At 45.7% G+C, this 21,569-nt stretch overlaps 1 long non-coding RNA gene across 2 annotated transcripts in view; it reads right to left on the bottom strand.

Moving 5' to 3' along the window:
• LOC147994860 (uncharacterized) overlaps positions 1-21,569 on the bottom strand; it is a 40,699-nt gene that overhangs the window by 2,755 nt on the left and 16,375 nt on the right. The window contains exon 3 of one of the 2 annotated variants that reach the window (XR_015686590.1): positions 19,102-19,231. This is a non-coding gene — a long non-coding RNA (uncharacterized LOC147994860). Of the gene's footprint in view, positions 1-18,601; positions 19,232-21,569 lie in introns of those variants that run through there. The other variant, XR_015686589.1, reaches the window with a different exon arrangement.

Here is a 21,569-nt window from a genome sequence, read left to right as displayed (position 1 = left end):
AGGACTTTTTTTCCTCCCACCTCACTCCTAGATGAGGGGGCAATTCCTGGGACTCTGGGTACTCCCCTTGGACCTGCAAGGGAGGGGGGAAAAGGCTGTAAACCATTTGGAAATACTCCCTCTACAGGATAGGGGCCAGCAGCTGGGTGAGGACAGTCAAGTAACTATAGGAGAAAAAAAAATTACTGTGGCCACGTGTGGCCATGTGACAGGACATTCGGACCTAAAGGTGGAACTTCCGATCTTTGGGATCAGGTTTAGAGCAGCAAATGTCAGTATAATTACTGACTTTGGGCACCTTAAGGCATCGGCTCACACCATTACAATCAACCCTGAGTACTTTTCTAAGAAAGACTTGGGTTTCCCAGGGCCATGCATCTAGGTTTTTAAGAGGCAAGACCACAATCACATATGATAATCTGAAAACCACCAGCCTAGCCCCAACTCACAGGCACCCTCCTGCCTCAGCCTTCCAGGGTGCTAGATTTATAGGCATATAACCTTTTACCACACCCAACCAACTACCCCTACACTCTTAACCTTTTAGAAGCTCTATCCCCTTAGATACCTGGCTATCCTTTCCCTAGAAAAACTCACAGAGGTCCTTCAATTGCCAGAATTTCTCTCCCTTCATAAGCCCTTTAGAGCCACCATAGTCCAAGCAAAATGGCCTAATTCATCTTTAGGGATGTATATTTACCTGAGGGGCTTGTTGTTATTGTTGTTGTTATTTTCTTCTTTCATTACATAGCAGCTTCCTCTCCCAAACTATCCTAATGTTGTGTGGACCAAAAGACAAAACCTAAGTGGCTGGCCAGGCTTGCGTGTACATGTGACCTGACCTGCACATATCCTTCACGGAAAACCTCCAGGTTTTGGCCCTGGAGCAGAGAAAGATGGTCTGGCTGGAGCATCCCTAAAAGGCAGGGCTTGACTTGGCCTGATCATCTTTCGAATGAAGACAAGAGCTGCCTGGCTACTCCCACATCCCTCTATTACACCAGGAGTTCCTTTCCCAGCCTCAGGGAGGGCTTCTCTGTTCTTGTTAGCTTGGGTTTTAGTTGGACTCTGCAGCTAGAACCTGCATGTGCTCATCAGGCACTTTGCCACCAGGACATATCCCAGATCTATTGCTGTGCACTTCATAGAGGGGTAGGAGGATGAGATAAGAGTCTGGCTGTGTAGCCTAGGCTGAAAGGACTGAAGCTCTGCTGTAGAGTTCAGGCTGGCCTGGACTGGGTGAGTCTCCTGCCTCTGCCTCTGCCTCTGCCTCTCTGCCTCTGCCTCTGCCTCTGCCTCTGCCTCTGCCTCTGCCTCTGCCTCTGCCTCTGCCTCTGCCTCTGCCTCTGCGACTTTATGCATGTACCCTCATACCCAGTGCTTACTCTGCTTTCTACAATTTTCTCCAAGGCAAGCTTTTCTGTGTACTGAAGGACTTGAGTCAGCTCAAGTTGAGTCAACTTTCCCATACAGTGCTGTCCCCCTGTTCACCCCATTCACTGACAGTAATGAGAGAGACCCACTGTAATATCAGACTAAGGAGTCTGCAAGGAATCTGAATTGACCCTAACTGATCCCATCAGTGCTGGTCTCCCTGTCTTCTCTGGATCCCCAGCCTAGGAGATAACTGGGTGGGAAAACTACTCCTCCATTCTTTAGCCTTGGGCAGCAAGTCCAACTGGTCTGTGCAGTCGAACTCCTCTAAGTCTTTGGTTTGGTTTGGAGATTTGTGGAAGCTGACTTTCAGAGTCCCCTCCCAACCCAGACTAGTCCCCCCAACTAATTGAGCTTCATGGTACCAGTAAGCAGAGGAAAAAACGGTCTCAGAGATTGAAAGGATCTAAGTAGCACTCAGATAGAAGTGAAATGAACAGTTTTTAACTTAAATCGAGGAGCTTCCAAACGCCAGGTTTTTCGTTATGACATTTTTCCCAGTGCCCTCAAGATCCTATATCACGTTCCCTAACACCCAGACAGTCAAGATGCTTCGGGTATCAAAAGATCAGGACAAGGACCATCCTTCTCGAATTGGCTGGGTGGCTGCGGCTGTTAAGGGATCAGAGGATCCAACACAACAGAAAAAAATAGTTAACCCTAGGAAGGCCCGCAGAGCACCTCAAGGTGGAAGAACTGGGCGTTCGTGGCCTAGGAATCTAGCGGTGAGAATCGGAGGAGGTGCTGGTGCTGTAACCGAAGGTGGATCGGATTGTGGCAGCGAGGGAGATGTGGAAGTGATGTCAGCCCAGAAAACAAGCGCTGCGGGCTAGGAGAGTGCTGTGCGCCCAGACTGACTCGTCATGGCGTCTATATCCCTTCCGTTCACCATCACAGCGGCACCAGGTGCAGCCCCACAACCCCCTAAAATGTCCCTTTCAAGCTGAGAGCCAGTCAGGCGTTCCATCCGGTCTTTGCGGCCAGGTCCTGTATCCTCCGCCCCTCGCTGCCGCGGTGACAAAGCACCGCTCCCGAACTGCTGTCTTGGTGCGCCCCCCACTGCCGATCGCCAGAGGCGGAAGTCGTATCTCGTCGCAGCATCCTCTCTGGCTCAAATCCCAGGGCTCTGCCACTACGCGGGCATCCGAATAGCTAGAAGTCCGGTTGATCTTGGCACAGTAGTGAGCCTCCCTCCCTCCCGGTGCGTCCGTCCTGGGGTTAAGACTCCAGGAGAGCTGGACGCGAGGTCTCCGCCCACCTAGTCTCAGTTCCAAAGACTGGTAATTAACTACAGGTGGGGAACTGGACCTGGCTCTCTTATGCCAGCCTGCCTCCTCCCCAGTCATTTGAGAACCAGCGCAGAACTACCTCCCACCTCCATAAGAACTGTAGCATGGCTAGAAGTCATAATTTTCACTTGTCATTCAGTCCAGTCATGTGTGCACGTTCCATTTGACGTGACTCACCCAGCCCAGGCTTTGGAGTCTCTGGATATTGCTTTGCCTTCAAGTCTTGGGCAACTTTTTCCTCACATAGTTTTGAGGCCCATTGATAAACAAGCAACCCTTCTCAGATTCATCTAGACAATGCTCTTGAAGTGCGGTCTACAGCATCTGGGAACTCCATTTTGGGATCTACTGAATCAAAAATTCTTAGACTGGGTTCAGTAATGTGTTTCAACAAGCCCCTCAAATGATCACAATGCACGTTCAAGATTAAAAACTGCTACTCTGTGGATCTCGTCATTTCTGCCGTCCTTTGCCTGAGATGGATTTTTTAAAGAGTACTTTAAAGGTTGCACACACATCCGTGTATATATGTTTGAGTTTCTCTGTCCTTTATGGCTTCTAAGTAGCTCTTTGGTTGTTGTTCTGATTCATTGGTTTGTTATGTTGTTTCATTTTTGGAGACAGCGTTTCTCTGTGTAGCCCTGGCTGTCCTGCAACTCACTCTGTAGATTGGGTTGATCTCCAACTCAGAGACCCGCCTCCTCTGCCTCCAGAGTGGTGGAATTACAGGCAGGCACCACCCATGCCCAGCTTCCAAGCCGCTCTTTACACAAGCAGAAACGGAAATAAAGGCCTTGGAAGTAACTGGGGACAAGGAAGGATAGGGTACAGAAACAGGTTTTCTAGGGACTCCTAAAAACTATGGGCATATTAATCCTTAAAGGAGGTGGTGTTACAAGTACGTCCTGCATACAGCACCTTAGGCTTGAGTTTCAGACACACCTGGGCTGGGGATATAGGTCAGCTTTAGAATGCATGCCTAGCAGGCATGAGGCTCTAGGTTTCGCTACCAGCATGGCATAAACTGGGTGTGGCAGTACATGCATGCAATCCCAGCACTGAGGGGTGGGGGCAGACAGATTAGAAGTTTAGAGTCATTCTCAGTATGAAAGACTTGATGGATGCTCCGAGTTGGGAGTACTGGCTGCTCTTCCAGAGGACTAGGTTCTATTCCCAGCACCTTACAGCCTGCGAAAACTATACTTCCAGGGGTTTTGATGCCCTCTATGGACATTTGCAGACACCAGGCATGTATGGGACGCACAGATATCCATGCTTCAAAAATATCCACACAAATAAACTGAAATTTAGAAATAAAATAAGTGTGATAAAAGATTGCATCTATATGCGTGTGTGTGTGTGTGTGTGTGTGTGTGTAACAATGATTTCAAGATAATCCTAGGCTACAGGAAATACTAGCTCACAAAACAACAAAATAGCAACAAACAAATATTTATAATTTCACCAAAATAGCAACAAACAAATATTTATAATTTCACTCTCTACCTTTCACTGGGGATGAACCCACAGTTTCACTACTGAGCTATACACCTCTACCCTACATAAGGACTTTCCTTTGGGAATATTCTGAGATGCTAATTTAGGCCTAAATCAAACATCTTTAGAGGAGTCCTAAAAAGCTGACACACTATATGCATAACGTACGTGTATGCATATGCATAGATTGTCATTGTCAGATTCTTTTAAACATACCCTAGGCTGTTGTTTGGTAAGTTAAAGGTACAGTGAGTTTGGAATTGCTATGCCTCTAGTACTGGGTACTACTCTAATACTGGATACTACTCTAGTACTACTACTCTAGTACTGGGTACTACCCTAGGTGCTGTGCACATAAACTACCCAGAACTCCAGGAGCTTACTACAACTGCAGTCGTGCCAGTAATACAGATGGGGGAGCTAAATCGAAGAGGGGTTATAGGCTCGCTGGGAACACACAGCCAGCTAAAGCAGGGGTGAGAGCGGAATCCAAGGGAGTTCTACCAGGGGTCCAGCTCCTCCTCCTTCCTGACATCAACCTGGCCTCCAAAGTCCTTTGATCTTAAAAAAATATATATACTGGATTTCATAGTGGTTACAGCCAGCAGTGTGAGTGGCAGTGGACAGGGCTGGGAGTTAAGTTTTGGCAAACAGTAAGTTTAGCATGTGTAAGCTTTTTAGATTCAAGTTCAAGTACCAAATTTCAAAAACAATGACAATAATATTAATAATAAAACTGACCCCAAATGATGTTATGAGTCCTTACTTTCAGCACTCTGGAGGCAAAGCCAGCAGGTCTTTGAGTTCAAGGCCAACTTGATCTGCACGATGAGTACCGGACACCCAGAGCTACACAGTAAGGTCTCATCTCCAAAGGAACAAAACCAAAAACATCCGAAAGCAACCGAAGAAAACCCCCCTCCTACGTAGTCATGGTAGTGTGCACCGTTAGTCCCAGAACTCCAGGTATCTGGGAAGTTTAAGATCAGCCTGGTCTACATAGCAAGTTCCAGCCCCCTATGCTTACGTAATGAGAACCTGTCTCAAACATAAAAACAGGACTCGAGGGGCTGGAGAGATGGCTTAGTGATTAGGAGCACTGGCTGCTCTTCCAGAGGTCATGAGTTCAATTCCCAGCAACCACATGGTGGCTCACAACCATCTGTAATGGGGATCCGATCCCCTCTTCTGGTGTGTCTGAAGACAGCAACAGTGTACTCACATACATGAAGTAAATAAATAAAATTTAAAAAAATAAAATTAAAAAATAGGGGTTGGGGATTTAGCTCAGTGGTAGAGCGCTTGCCTAGCAAGCGCAAGGCCCTGGATTTGGTCCCCAGCTCCGAAAAAAAGAAGAGAAAAAAATAAAAAATAAATAAAAAAAAAAACAGGGCTCAAGAGATGGCTCTGTGGTCTCGAGCACTGGCTGCTCTTTCAGGGTTCTATCCACATAGCGGATCACAGCCCTCTTAACTCCAGTTCTGGGGCGTCTGATGCCCTCCTCTAACCTCTCCAGGTGCCAGGCAAACAAATGGTGCACAGACACACATGCAGGCAAAAAAACCTACAAGCATAAATCAAAACTAAAACAGATTTAAGATTTAAAACTAACAGTTGGGGCTGGAGAGATGGCTCAGTGGTTAAGGGCACTTACTGCTCTTCCAGAGGTCCTGAGTTCAATTCCCAGCAACCACATGGTGGCTCACAACCATCTGTAATGAGATCTGATGCCCTCTTCTGGTGTGTCTGAAAACAGCTACAGTGTACTTACATATAATAAATAAATAAATAAGTAAATAAATAAATAAATAAATCTTTAAAACTAGCATTTGAATCATTCATCACATTCATGTAAACTTTTCTCCACCACTGGTGGGGTTGTTACAAGAGATTTGTCAAATAGAAATTTCTGACATCAGCTGGGCAGTGGTGGTGGGCCCCCGAGTTCCCAACACTAGGGATGCTGAGACGGGTGGATTTCTGAGTTCAAGGCCAGCTTAGTCTATAGAATGAGTTCTAAGACAGCTAGGGCTACACAGAGAAACTATCTCAAAGAAAAAGAAAGAAGAGGGGGAAGGAAGGAAGAAAGGAAGGAAGGAAGGAAGGAGGGAAGGAAGGAAGGGAGGGAGGGAGGGAGGAAGGGAGGAAGCTCTGACATCTATTGTAGAGTCCTACTTTACAGGTAAAGAAAGTCCCAGAGATTAAATACCTGCTCAAGGACCACCCAGCTCCTTTGAGGGATGCTGTTAGTCCTGCTGACTTCTTTGTCATTTTTTCCTTCTGACTGTCTATTTGTATGTCTGTCTGTCTTTTTTTTTTTTTAAGAAAGGCCTTTTCTGTATAACAGCCCTGGCTGCCCTAGAGCTCACTCTATGGACCAGACTGGCCTCCAAGTCACAGAGATATGCCTGCCCCCCCCACGAGTGATAAGATTATGTGCACCACCACCCTGCAGTCTCTTCTCTTTTTTATGTCAGATATCACGCATACAGCCTCCTTTGTGCTGCTGCTGCTGCTGCTGCTGCTGCTTTTTATTGCATTTATTTAATTAGCGTGTGTGCACATGCTACAGCGTACATGTGAAGGTCAAAGCACAACTTCCTTCCACCATGAAGGTCTCAGGAATTGAACTCAGATCACCAGCCCTGGCTGCCAGAGCCTTTACCCACTGAGCCATCTCACTAGCCTTGAGGTACGGCCTTGCTATATTGCCTACTCTGGCACCTCAAATTCACTGTCCTCCTGCCTCAGTTTCCTGAGTGCTAAGATTATAAACACTCATTACTACATCTAAGTCCATGTATCATCATATCAGAACCAAGCATCTTCTCTCTCTCCCTCCATCTCCGTTTCCCTCCCTCCCTCCCTCCCTAACATCCTTTATTTTTTAATTTAAGACAAGATCTCATGTCTCGTGTAGTCCAGGTAAATCTTGAGCTCATTCATAACTTGCTCTCTTATAGTGCTCTCTCTCTCTCTCTCTCTCTCTCTCTCTCTCTCTCTCTCTCTCTCTCTCTCTCTCTCCTCTCCTCTCCTCTCCTCTCCTCTCCTCTCCTCTCCTCTCCTCTCCAGCTTTTCAAGACAAGATTTCTCTGTGTAGACCTAGCTGTTCTGCTGTTCTGGTGTTCTGGAACCCACTCTGTAGACCACACTAACCTCAGAGATCCGCCTGCTTCTGCATCCTGAATGCTGTGGTTAAAGGCCTTAGACACCATGCTCAGCTTTATTAATCCTGTGCTTGAGATGTGAAGACTGCCTTCCCTGCCTGGATACTCTTTGCTCCTCCCCAGGCCTCTGGTGAATCGGGTCAGTAGAGAATTGTTCTTTTCAGTGACCAGTTTTAGAAGCCACAGTTCAGACGGTCGGGAGACATAGACAATATCATCTCATAGCTAGGACACGGAACAAAGACTCAAGCTTTACATGGAGCAAAAATAGCAGTTTTCCAGTGGATCTTACAGAATGAATGAGTTACTCTTGGTCCCTGACTCATCCTTAAGACCCACCAATGCTGACAAACACACGAGAAAAGGCAGACAGCTGCAAGACGCTACTAATAATTGGAAATATACAGCAGGAAGCAAGCATGCTGTGAATCCAGGCTTCGGCTGCGATTGGCCTGAGTGGTTTTGTAATCTCCATTACTGGCAACATGTCAGCTTTGGAATGCTTTCCTAATTACCCTGTTCTCGGACCTTACTGTTCTTGGAAAGAATCAGAAGAGGAAGGAAAGGTCACTGTTATAAAAATAGTCATGGGAAGGGCCAAAAGGCGCCCACGTTCCAGACTTAACTCTGCTCTAGAGTTAGGTTCTGAGGAAAGGGCTGGGGCTTATCTACAGGTAACAATGTTCCTATCCAGTCCTGATTTAATGCTAACTATGGCCCTTTGGCAACTGAGGAACCAGATTAACTGCAAAAGAAGACAAATTTCGTCTTTATTTGACCTGCCCTTTTATTGCTGGTACAAGCAACAGAAAGAACAAAGGCCATATTGTAGAGAGAATATCTTGTGTCAGAATATGACCTGTCAATTAAAAAGCCTATGGCCTATGGCCTATGGCTTAAGCAGGAAATAGGAGGTGGGACATCCGGGAGGAGAAAGGATTCTGGGAGAGAGCGAGGCAGAAGACTAACTAGGAAGATGTGACAAGAAGAACACACAGTAGCTGAGTACAGATAACCAGCCATGTGGCAGAACAAAGGCAAGATAAAGGGATATTTTAAGTTATATCTAGTCACAGAAGAGCCTAACTATATAGCCAAGATATTTATAAATATATATTGAGTCTGACTCTTATTTCTGGGAGCACAGAACTGCTGGGAGGCAGAACAAGCCTAACTTCAACACCATGTCCTGGCTCTCAGCTAAGAACATAACTCACATACTTCCTTTTATCTTTATTTTACTTTCTAAATAATATTATATATAATCTTTATATATTGTTTATTATATATTTGTATATTATATATAATATACAATATATTGTTTGCCTGTATGTATGTCTGTGCACACCTGGTGCCCATAGAGGCCAGAAGAACAGCATCAAATTCCTTAAAACCGGAGCTACAGACGATTGCTTGTGAACAGCCATGTGGGTGAGGGCAATGGAACCCAGCTCTTCTGCAAAAGCCTCCAGCCCTGCTTACTGTCATTTCAATATTACGACAATCCACAGAGAGGGTGACGGGTCTCCCCACTTAACAAATGAGGAAGGTGGGGCACAAAGACATTGACACACTTTCTTGAAATCATACAGAGAATAAGAGGGAAATTCTGTGCCACTTTGCTTACAAACTACAAATTTTACTTCCAGTAGCCACAAATCCACTTTCTCTTCCTCTTCTTTTCTTTCTTTCTTTTCTTTCTTTCTTTCTTTTTTCTTGTTGTTGTTGTTGTTGTTGTTGTTGTTGTTGTTGTTGTTGTTGTTGTTTTCAAGACAGGGCTTCTCTGTGTAGTAGCCCTGCCTGTCCTTGAACTCTCTCTATAGATCAGGCTGGCCTTGAACACAGAGATCCCCCTGCCTCTGCCTCCCAAGTGCTGGGATTAAAGGTGTGCACCACCACTGGCCAGCATAAGTCCACTTTCCATATGGATATAGCTTGTAATATCTTCTGATCCAACAGAAGAGCATTCAGATCTTACATAGCGTAAGGCCTGGGCTGAGTTCAGGAGAGACTGGTCCCAGGGATGGGTAAGGAGCTGGAAAGCAGGCTGTGGCTGAATTAACATGCAAGAGGATGCATTTGCAGACCTGAGCTTGACCCTCAGCTCTGGCACTTACCAGCCAACACTGCAAGATGTTAGACCCAAAATGCAGCTGCCTAATCAGAAAGCAAAAGGCCTGCTTTTGGAGCTGTTCCGAAGATTGAATGAGATGGAAAGAGTTAGCAGCAGCCTGTAATGGGTACTACACAAGTGCAAGGTCTTGTATTTACCCTCCCACACATACCCTGCCAGCTCCTGACCTCACTCTACTGTATCCGAGACATTTATTCCTCAACATCCCTCTCAAAGTGAGAAGTAGCAGAGAGCATGATGGGAATGGTGCCCATGGAACCTCACCAACAGTGCTCTTTTCCTACATGGCAGCTCAGTGTACATGAATACAATAGTGGGCTGGAGAGAGGGCTTGGCAATTAAGAGCACTGACTGCTCTTCCAGAGGTCCTGAGTTCAATTCCTAGCAACCACATGGTGGCTCACAACCATCTGTAATGGGATCTGATGCCCTCTTCTGGTGTGTCTGAAGACAGCTATAGTGTGTTCATATACATTAAATAAGTGAAGAGACAGACAGACAGACAGAGAGGGAGGGAGAGAGAGAGAGAGAGAGAGAGAGAGAGAGAGAGAGAGACAAGCCCAGAATAGTTTTCTCAGTTTCCTGCCGAGTTCATCTACCTGCACATGGAACGGTACCATGTGCACAGCAAGGTTTTAGCTTGTGAAGCTACTCACCATATATATATGTATACATAGATATGTGTGTGTGTATATATATATATATATATATATATATATATATATATATATAGAGAGAGAGAGAGAGAGAGAGAGAGAGTGCACTAGCTGCTCCTTTAAGGACAATCTAGTGGAAATCTAGAGTAACAGGTGAGAACGAAAGCCCAAAGAGCCCTACCTGCTTTCGAATTCCAAATTTGCCATTCTCATTACTAGCTGTGTGGTGTTGAATGTCTTAAATTATTTCAAACTCTGCTTCCTCATCCGTAAAATGGCGCCAGTCAGTATTAAATGAGTTAGCACATATAAAATGATTAGAAGCTGTTCTAACACACATTAAGACTTCATAAATGTTAGCTATCATCCTTATGGTATGTCAATTCTCTGATGTGTGCTTGTAGGATAAAAGGAAGACGAGTGCAGCCAAACTCCACCCATGGAGGAGACACGCCATGGGTATGTATGGGAACAGCATATATTCAAAGGCAGACAGAGCCGGCTTCAGTACTGACCTGCTCAAGTCACATAACCTTAGACCCTTCAACTTCCCTGAAAATCCAGTGGATGAAATCTGATTTGTCTTCTCTGTGTAGCTGTTGGCTCACACAGAGCGCTATTACCTCTGATTGTTGCTTTTAATCTTTGGACTCTTAATGGTTCTCCTGTGTGTAATACAGAGTTCATCCTCCTGGGCAGAGCTACAGTTCAAGCACTGCTTATTTGAGGCTTGCCAATCCATTAACACTTAACCACCATTATGGGAATGACTGGGAGAACAGGGCTAAAGAAGGAAAGAGGACTCAGGGAAGTGGACCTCCAAGACACTCCTTTTTGTCACTGTTACCCAAGGGGCATCCCCCTCGGTCCTTATGAGACTCTCACATGTGTGGCAGCATTAATTACTCACCTGGAGCTAGCTATTCATGGCAATCTTATCCTGGTGTGATGGAAGAGGTAGAGTTGATGTTGTAAGACTTCCTTCAGTATCAGTAGGAGGCAAATATATTTGAAACATGAGAGGTGCTGAGAGTGGTGGCACCTTTAAACCCAGCACTTGGGAGCCAGAGGCAGGTGGATCTCTGTGAGCTTGAAGGCCATCTTGGTCTACAGAGTGAATTCCAGAACAGCCAAAGCCATGTAGAAAGACCCTGTCTCAAAACAAACAAAAACAAAACAACAAAGAAAGAAGAAAGAGAGAGAGAGAGAAAGAAAGAAAGAAAGAAAGAAAGAGAAAGAGAGAAAAAGAAAGAAAAGAGAAAGAGAAAGAAAGAAGGAAAAGGAAGGAAGGAAGGACAGATGGAAGAAAGAAAGAAAGAAAGAAAGAAAGAAAGAAAGAAAGAAAGAAAGAAAGAAAGAAAGAAAGAGGCTCGGCACATGGTGCCATGTTTGTCATCCCAGCTACTGGGAAAATGAGGCAGGAGGATGAGTTAAACCTAGAAGTTTGAGGCCATTCAGAACAAGGAAAAGAGGAAAGGAGAAGAGAAACAGAGGGAAGAGGAGGGGAGGGGAGGAGAGTGAAAGGGGAGGAGAAAAAAGAAAGCCAGTCTTATTGGCATCGGCCTCAGTAGTGTTTAGAGATGGGAAAGATGGCTTAAAGAATCAGCAAATTTAGAAAGCGAAAGTCCTTTGATCTTGTTTAACCATCTCCACCAAGTTGTTCTTCCCAAACCCAGAGAAAATGTCCAGTGATTTGGCTTTAATTTTTGTTTGGTTGCTTGTTTGTGTTCAGTGTTGTTGGTATTGAAATGAAATCCTACTTACCAGCTTCAGCTCCTGGTCCTCCTGTCTCTACTCTGTGTACCACTGTCCCCTGCTGGCTCATATCTCATTAATACTCCCTGTGAAACGCTCAGAAATTCTTTAAGGACACTTAAGCTTAACTCAGTCTGCAATATTTGCCGAGTCCCTATTCTGTGCTCCTCACTGTGATTTTACCCAATTATGGAACCCTGGACCTCTAGGATGCTGAGCCAACGGTCCACGCGCTGGGCTGCTCCTCAGCCCCTTCGGTCATGTTGAAAGAACTCCTACCTTCACCTAAGCATATGGCTTTCCAGTCTGAAGATAAAGGCCCCCAACCCCGAGCTTCAGTCGCTGCTGTAAGAGGCCTTGGAAGTCAGAGAGGCAGAAGCCCATTCTGTCTTTATCATCTGCTGTCTGGAGCTCGTCCGCTGACAACCTGAGCTTACATAGGCAGAGCAGTAAGATGGGACAGTCTGGGTCCTTGACATTATAGGGCCCTTACTTGCTCTGACCCCTATCCTGACTTCCAGGTGAGAAATTTAACACCTTATTTTTTTAAGCCAGGTATTGTATGGTGGTTTGAATGAGAATATCCGTCCCTCCACATATGCTCATGCATTTGAATATTTGTTTCCCTGTTGGTGTTTATGAATGATTAGGAGGTGTGGCCTTGTTAGCGGAGGTATGTCACTGAAGGAGGGCTTTAAGATTTTAAAAGCCTATGCCAGGGTCTCTCTCTCTCTCTCTCTCTCTCTCTCTCTCTCTCTCTCTCTCTCTCTCTCTCTCCCCCCTCCCATCAGATCAGGATATAAACTCTTAGCTACGGCTTCAGCGCCATGCCAGCCTGCATGCCACCACACTGACTGCTATAATCGTGGACTCACCCTCTAAAACTTTATGCAAACCCCCAGTTGATGCTTTCTTTGACAAATTGCCTTGGTCCTAGTATCCCTTCATAGCAATATAAAAGTAACTAAGGCGCCGTGATGATTTTAGATTCATTTTCTGTCTTTGCATGGCTGATTTTTGGATCTGTAAATCAAACCCAGATCCTTGAAAATGCTAAGTGTACCCTGGGTACTGTCTCCAAATGAACAGCACCCCACACCCTTACTTAAGGCTTTATGACACCGGGAACAATTTCTCCCCGGTAGAACACAGAAGACAAAGTTCTTGGCCTGTGAAGTTAAACTTCCAGTACTGATAAGAATGTGGTATCCTTGAGCTGTATGTGCCTTGTGGACACAGCAGTAAAGAAGCCAAAGGACTGGGGTTGTAACCACAGGAGAGCACTCGCTTATGGCTGGTGAGGCCCTGGGTGGAAATCCCAGCACTTCAGGAAACTAAAGACCTGCAATGCCTGGTACTGGGAAGTTGAAGCAGGACTGCAGGGTTAAAGGTCTAACTGGGTTGCAGAATGAATTCAAGGCCAGCTTGAACAACTTAGTGAAACAGAATCTCAAAATTAAAGTTAGGGGCTAGAGAGATGGCCCAGCGGTTAAGAGCACTGACTGCTCTTCCAGAGGTTTTGAGTTCAAGTCCCAGCAACCACATAGTGGCTCACAACTGTCTGGAATAAAATCCAATGCTCTCTCCTGTTGTGAGAGATTATATTTAAATTAAAGGTTAAAAAAAGAGAGCTGGGTGGAGACTCAGCAGCTAAGAGTGCATATTACTCTTCAAAGGATCTAAGTTCAGTTCCCACAACTCACATCAGGCAGCTCACAACTCCTGTAACTGCAGCTCCAGGGGATCTGAGGCTCCTGGCCTCCAGGGGCGCCTGCACACGTGTCTCCCACTCACACAGATACACACGTATGCACATGATTAAAAGCAAAGCAAGCTGGATGTGGTGGCGTATGTCTCCAGTCTTAGCACTTGGGTGACAGAAGCAGGTACATCCAGGTGAGCTTGAGGTCAGCCTGGGCTACAGAACAAGTTCCCAGAACAGCTAGGCCTGTAGAGAGAGAGCTTGTCTCAAATTTTTTTAATAAAGAAAATTAAATCCTAGGAGAGGGAGGAGAAAGGAAGGAAGGAAGGAAGGAAGGAAGGAAGACAGAAAGAAGGGGGGAGAAGGGAGGAGGAAGAGAAGAAGAAGAGGGACAGGATGAGGGAGAAAGGTGATGAAGTGGAAAATTCTGGTTTCTTTGGAGACTCAGTTGTGTATGTGATGTTTTTCTGGAAATTGTCTTATAAGAGGATGTTTTGCTGAAGCAGACACGTGAGGATGTTTTGCTGAGAACAGACACATGGTGTTTTTCTGGATGCTGCCTGGGAAAAGAGCATGTGATATTTTGCTAGAGAGGACACTTGAGAGAAAGTGCACATGACGTTTGAAAGGTTGTAAGTATAACCCAACAGACAATGGACGACACTCTGGCCTTGGTTTGCCTTGCAGCTCTTTGCTGGTGAATTATAGGGCTTCGCTGACACTGGTCTCCACTGACAATCCTGAGGCGCTGGTTTGCCTTGCCTCCTTAGCTGATCATTCTGTGTCAGGACTCCATAGAGAGAAACACACCAAAGAACTTCTCGAGATATTCCTGCAGCTTCTGCTGACTTGGGCCGATTGGCAGAGCCTCACAGTTTCTTCTGGATCAAACTACCATGGCTGGTTTGTGAATGGTGTTTTCAAGTGGATCTACCTAACGTTGCTGATTCGTGTGACCTGAACTGTTGATATCCTGACAAAGAAGACTGGAATCACCCAGAGAACCATTTCTAAACAGGTCCACATCCCCCCTGTGCCCTATTAACCTTTCCTTCCCACTACCTCTGGTGGGGGGTGGGCTAGAAAGGAGATTAAAGCATTTTAAGAACCCTTATTAAAGTCAATTTTTAAAGTATCTAAGCCTACAGAGGGAGAGGTATGTATGTGTACACAGGCTGGGAATGTTATACAGTGTTTGCATAGCATGCATGAGACCTAGGTTACCCAGGCTGGAGATATGGCTCAGTGGTTAAGAGCATTGACTGCTCTTCCAGAGGTCCTGAGTTCAAATCCCAGCAACCACATGGTGGCTCACAACATCTGTAATGAGATCTGATGCCCTCTTCTGGTGTATCTGAAGACAGCTACAGCGTACTTATAATAAATAAATAAATAAATAAATAAATAAATAAATAAATAAGACCCTAGGTTACTAGTGTGCAACTATGATGTTCTGGCTGGCCTGGAATTCACTATACAGATCAAGCTGGCCTCCAACTTATAGCAATCCTCCTGTCTCTGCCTCTGGAGTGTTGAGATTACAGGCATGGGCCACCAAATCCTGTTTAGTCCATCTTGGACCCCATTCTAGATGCTCCCACCATCCACCTTAGTTAAGTTTCACTAGAAACATGCTCATACATACCAAAGGTGTGCCCTAGTTGTGTCTTTTCTTCCTTTTTCTTTTTGTGTTTATTTTCTTTCAACGAGTGTTTTACCTACACCTATGTATATGCACCGTATGCATGCCTGGAGGCCTGCAAAGCTCATAAGAGGGTGCTGAACACCTGGGAACTAGAGTTTCCGGTGGTTGGGAGCCATCAAGAAAAAGCTGGAAACTGAGCACAAGCCCTCAGCAAGAGCAGTGAATGCTTTTGACTACTGATCCTTCTCTTCTGCCCCGCCCCCCAGGTATCTCTCTTCATCTATTCAGGTTAACAAAAGGAATTGATGATCATGTGCAGCAAAGAGTGTGCACGCTTGTCTAATATTTCCACTGAAAAGACTGCGCCTTTACAGACATTCAGACTACAGTAATTCTTCCTCCAGGCAGGCAGTCACGCCACACAAGCTGCTAGAACATGCTAGTAACTCTACTGTTGCTGTTGTTGTTTTGTCTTTTGTTTTGGGAGACCCTGTTTCTCTGTGTGGGCCTGACTGTCCAGGAACTCACTATGTAGATCAGGCTGGCCTAAACCTGGAGATCTTCCTGATTCTGCTTCTCCAGTGCTGGAATTAAAGGTGCTTGTTACCATCAGCACCCAATGTAACATATTACATAGCAATATGGAAACAATCCTTTGTGCTTGTGCAGTGATTAATATCCAAGCTACACAGATACTAGGGAAGAGATATAAAGAGGACAGATCAGAAGCTTTTCAAGGGACAGAATGAAAACTGAAAACATTTTCTCAGAAGCCTTTTTCAGAAAAAGAGCCAGCTCCTAATCCCTGTTCCCAACTGGCTGTAAAAACTGAGTGAACTAGTAAACACCTTGTGCCTTGCTAGAACAGGGTGGGAACTTCATATGGCGTAGCCATTGCTGAGCTTCCTTGGTTTCTAATCCAAACCCAGCCTCTCCCACAGAAGCTGTAGTTTTGAAAAGTCTTCCCATTACTCCATGGGAAGTAAAGTGATACAGCGAACTAGTTAACACAGTTTCGGATAGATATCCCATGTGCTGAGTCAACAGGAAAACCTTGAAGTGCTGTTTCCTTCATGCAGATACACGAAGGCCTCTGGCCTGCTTTACACATTTTAGTCTTGGGTGGGAAATGCCCATAACTGAATCACGAAGTCCCTTAGGTCCACTTCTCTTACACTCTAGTTACTACTGCCAACAACTCATTTTTCCATGTGCTTTGTAATAGATTGAGACAGCTAGCCAAAGGACTTGGCTGCCACTTCTCTGCCTCCATACATAGACCTCAAGCTTGAAGGTTTGAGGAGACTTCCCTAATGGCTAGATAGACTGATTTCCTTTGAGATCAAATTAGCACTTTCAAACACTAAAACAGGGTGGGAGCTTCATATGGAGGAGCCATTGCTGAGCTTTCTTGGTTGCTAGTCCAAAACCAGCCTCTCCCACAGAAACTGTAGCTTTTGTAAAGTTTTCACTTCGCTCAGTGGGAAGCTCTGTTTTTCAGATTATGAGTGAGCCAAGGGGACAGAACAGCCCACAGCTCTGCGCTTTCTCAGACATGGACCAGAACCGAGAATCGAAAGCAAGAGCGAAGCCTGCCCTCATCAACTCCTTCTATTCACCCAGACAGAGAAAGGCAAGTGTTGGATCAAAGCCCAGATAAGAATCACGTGTAATGTCTTTGGACCAAGGTTCAGGGAAGTGAGTTCTAGACCTGGTCACTGTAATAACCTTAGAGACACCACTGCCTCCTTCTGGGTCTTGACTGCTGAGCAGAGAGCACCACCTCCACTCTGGAAGACTTAGCTCAATTCTGAGCATCAAATAACAACAACAACAACAACAACAACAACAACAACAACAACAAAAAACTGGAGAGACTGGTTTTTAGAATGTCCCAGTCAGGCATTCTGTGACTCTTCACTCTGTCTTAATTCTGGCTGGCCTAAACCTGGACATCTTCCTGACTCTGCTTCTCAAGTGCAACCATTTTTCACTAAGGAACCAGAAAGAACTGGCTAGATTCTCAGAGAGCCACAGACGGGTGGACCCTGTACCATAACACACAGTAGAGAATAGGATGGGAAATATACAGGGAACAAACACCTATGCCGACAGAAGTATAAATGGAAGTCTTTGCCACCTTAGAGAGTCGAGGGGACAGGAGTAGCAGATTCTTAGTTGAAGTTGACTGTATTGGAAGATGCTTCATCTTCAAATGCGCTCTTGTTTGGTTTTCCTGGATTGTCATTCAATTCTCTATTGACTAAAGAATGACTCCAGCCCAGGACTGCCCCCACTAGGACACGCTGAAACTTTTCTACAGCCCACTAACCTGAGGACTACTTGAGCTAGCTGGGATTCTGTGGAGAGCAGGAAATGGTGCAGCCGTGTCTGCCTGTCCCCCATGCTTCTGGCCCAAGGATGGGGCTGACTGGTCCACGTTCTACAGTCTCTTATCTGCTGCCTCTCTAGCCTCAGTCTACCCAGCTCCCTCTGAATTTCTGAGGTGGCTAGGTTGACTGAGGCTTTTTCCTTCTATCCACAAGCTGACAAGAACCAAACTCTCAGACCACCTAAATGTCCCGGGATGATCCTGCTAAATCCGAAGGGCACCGGGAGTAGCTGGAGGCCTCTGGCCTCTGTTACCATGGTGGTGACAAGTTCTACTGTTGCCAGATTCTCCGGGATGCCGCCTTGGCAGGACACCGGGGCACACCTTATCCACGATGGACGGCCCCACAGGTTCAGCGGGCTGCAAGCTCATGTCACGGGGCACGGGGCCCCGGGGCTCGGGCAGAGCTCACAGTCTCACAGGCCAACCAGTCTGGAGAGGGCGAGAGGGTGGCGTGGGCAACAGGGGAAGCGCGGGTGGGCAGTGCACCACGGAGAGGGAATTCCATCCCAGCGCTTGGTATTTGTTGGGAGGAAATTCGACCCTCCAGGAGCAGTGGGCTGGTGTCTGCGCCCTTTCCTGTCTGGGCTTAAAAAGGAATTCTCCATCTGCCGAGAAAGGCTGGGGCTCCCGCCGTGCGGCGCGATCCAATCCCTCTGAGTTGTGGGGAGTCCTGCAGACACCTTCACCCCCCAAGGTCCTCACTCTGACCTGATCTTCCCGCGCAACAGACGTCAGCGTTCCCCCCCCCGCCCCCACTTATTCTGGCCTGTGGTCTACCGAAATGATGCTCTGCTAAGTTCTAACAGAGAAAAACCTCTTTTCAACGCTGTACATTTTGTGTAGAACTTTTGAAACAGACCCCAGCGCAAGAAGACAACGTCGGTCTGATACTGGCGGAATTTCAAAGCTGAAGACACTAGTATTTTTCATAGCTTAAAATGTAATTATTTTCTGTGTTCGTTTGCTTGTGTGTGTCCCGCGGGGGTGGGCCAGGGAGGGGCGATAAAACCTCGGAGACAATTCGACGTTTCTAAGTTTAGTTATTTAGTTTGCCTTCGAAATGTTACTTCTTGGAAATTTTTTCCCTATGCAATGTATTCCAGAATACTTTTTAAAAGCATACTTACGTTGTTTGGGTTATAAAGAAAGAAGTGAAAATAAGAACCCAACAATCAGTACGTGGAGGCAATGGCAGTTACAGGAAACAACGACACGTGGGAAAGAATTCTCAGTTTGCAAAGGAGATCCATTCACAGGCAAAGGAGACTAAGCTCACATCGATTGAAAGAGCAAGCGGCAAAAAGTACTCCGTATAGCATGAGTCCACATTTGTTAAAGAGGAGGGGAAATTGTTCTGCAACTAATCAGATGTGGTCCTGGACTTCACGGGTGATCATATAGGAAACATGTATATTCCATGTACACACCTTTATGGAGGAATATACATCCCACTTTGGGGCGGCAGGGGAATGCGTGGGTCATTAACTTGTCAAGGTGTCCGTTTCCTCGGAGCTTGAGTTCTTCCTAAATGAACGTGTATTAGCTCTCTGCTTCCTCCTACACAAAACAAAGAGATTAAAAAGTCAGATCATGGTTTCCATCCCGACCACCAGATTGCTATCACTGGTCCACTCCTCTCTGATCTTCTCATTTCCGTGTTCGTCCTTCAGCCTCGTCTCCTCCCTGTACAGCATCCAAGAAACCTGCATCCTTTAAAGTCTACTATAGGTTTCCTGGTTTACATGTGCATGCCATTTTAAATCTTGGGACCCAAAAGAATGAAAGAGAGGAAAGGGGTATTTTCACTTAGTCTGTTTATTCAACTTACTTCTTTTTATTTCCTCTATTTTTTTTTCTTTTTCTGTGAGAAAAACTAGGGGGTTGTTTTTGGGGTTGTTTTATTTTTTAAGATTTTTATTTTTAGGGACTAGAGAGATGGCTCCAGTGTTTAGGAGACTGCACTGGCAGAACACCTGAGTTTGGTTCCCTGCACCCATACTAGGTGTCTTATTACCACCAGTAACACACACACACACACACACACACACACACACACACACACACACACACCATTTCAAAGTAAAAATCCGTTTTAAAGATTTACTTTTATTATCTTTAAGTATATGTCTGTGTGTGTGTGTGTGTGCTTGTGCATATAAATGCAGTTTTCTATGGGAGGCCAGAGGTGTCAGATCTCCCTGGTTCTGAAGGAGGTAAGGCAGTCGTGAGCTGCTCAGCATGGGTGCTAGGAACTGAGTCCTTTGTGAGAGCAATTCATGCTCTTAACCACTGAATCAGGTCTGTAACCAACAGTGCAGGAGACAAGGCTCATATCGTTTAAATAAAAGTATTTAATACAGTGCATTTGGGTTTTTGGAAACATTTCAAGTTGTTTGTTGTCCTTTTTTTGCATGTTTGAGCTTTTCAAATATTCATTTATTTGATTGCATGTATGCGTGCCTGAGTTTAATTTTATGTGATGTGAATGATTTGTGTGCAGCACCATAGGAGCACTGAGAACTAAACCCAGGTCCTCTGCAAAGCAGCAATCCCTCTTAACCCCTGCAGTCCTTTTATGTGTTTGTTTTGCAGGGCTTGGATCCAACTCAGGATTGCATGCATCCTGGGTGAGGAGCTCCCAAGCACTAAGCCACAGCTCAGCCCTGCCTCCAGCCAGGACTGCCTGTCCTCTGCCTGCAGATATCCTCTCTCAGTGCAGCAAATCCAAAGAGTGGATCTGTAAGTCGTTTCTCTCCCAGGCAGTCTCAGAGGACCCGATGCCTTGCAGAGGAACGAAATAGAAAGCAGGAGGTTTTAGGATGTGAGTGGGAGTGGGAAGGAAGGATGCCGGGAAGGAGACTCTGGAAGGGTTCAAGGCTGGAAGCATGTGCCATAGATCTGGGATTGTTTGGATCAGTTCTGGTGTTATTATAAAATCCTGACAGGCTCAGGAGGCTGGAGAGATGGCTCAGCAGTTAAAAGTTCTCACTTCTTCCAGGGACTAAGCCACTACCTAAAGACTATACATGGACTGACCCTGGACTCTGACCTCATAGGTAGCAATGAATAGTAAGAGCACCAGTGGAAGGGGAAGCCCTTGGTCCTGCCAAGACTGAACCCCCAATGAACGTGATTGTTGGGGGGAGGGCGGTAATGGGGGAGGATGGGGAGGGGAACACCCACATAGAAGGGGAGGAGGAGGAGTTAGGGAGATGTTGGCCCAGAAACCGGGAAGGGGAATGACAATCAAAATGTAAATAAGAAATACTCAAGTTAATAAAGATGAAAAAAAAAGATCAAAATATTAAAAAAAAAAAAGTTCTCACTTCTGTTCAGAGGACCCAGATTCAGTACCCAGCATGCACCCCCATGGAGGTGCACAATCATTATACCTCTAGTCCTAGGGGACCTAATGCTCTCTTTCGGCCTCTGGGAATACCAGGCAAGTACATGGTACACATACACTACAGGCAGGAGCTCACCTGTACTCATGAAAAAAAAGTAATAAATCTTAAGGGGGGGTGGGGATGGGGGTTGAGAGAAGGCGCAGTGGTTAAGAGCACTGATTGCTTTTCCAGAGTTCCTGAGTTCAATTCCCATCAACCACATGGTGGCTCACAACCATCTGTAATGGGATGCCCTCTTCTGGTGTGTCTGAAGACAGCTGCATTGTCCTCATATAAATAAAATAAATAAATCTTAAAAAAAAAAGGCAAACAAACAAAAAGCCAGGCATAGAGGACTTGGCTTTAATCTTAGCACTTGGCAGGTAGAAAGAAGTAGATTTGTGTGAGTTCAAGATTAGCCTGGTCTCCTCACACCAGTGAGAATGGCTAAGATCAAAAACTCAGGGGACAACAGATGCTGGCGAGGATGTGGAGAAAGAGGAACACTC

Source organism: Rattus norvegicus, chromosome 4 (genome assembly GCF_021556685.1).
Source record: "Rattus norvegicus strain SHRSP/BbbUtx chromosome 4, alternate assembly SHRSP_T2T, whole genome shotgun sequence".
NCBI classification, from domain to species: Eukaryota; Metazoa; Chordata; class Mammalia; order Rodentia; family Muridae; genus Rattus; species Rattus norvegicus.
This window is presented reverse-complemented; position numbering and strand designations above follow the sequence as displayed.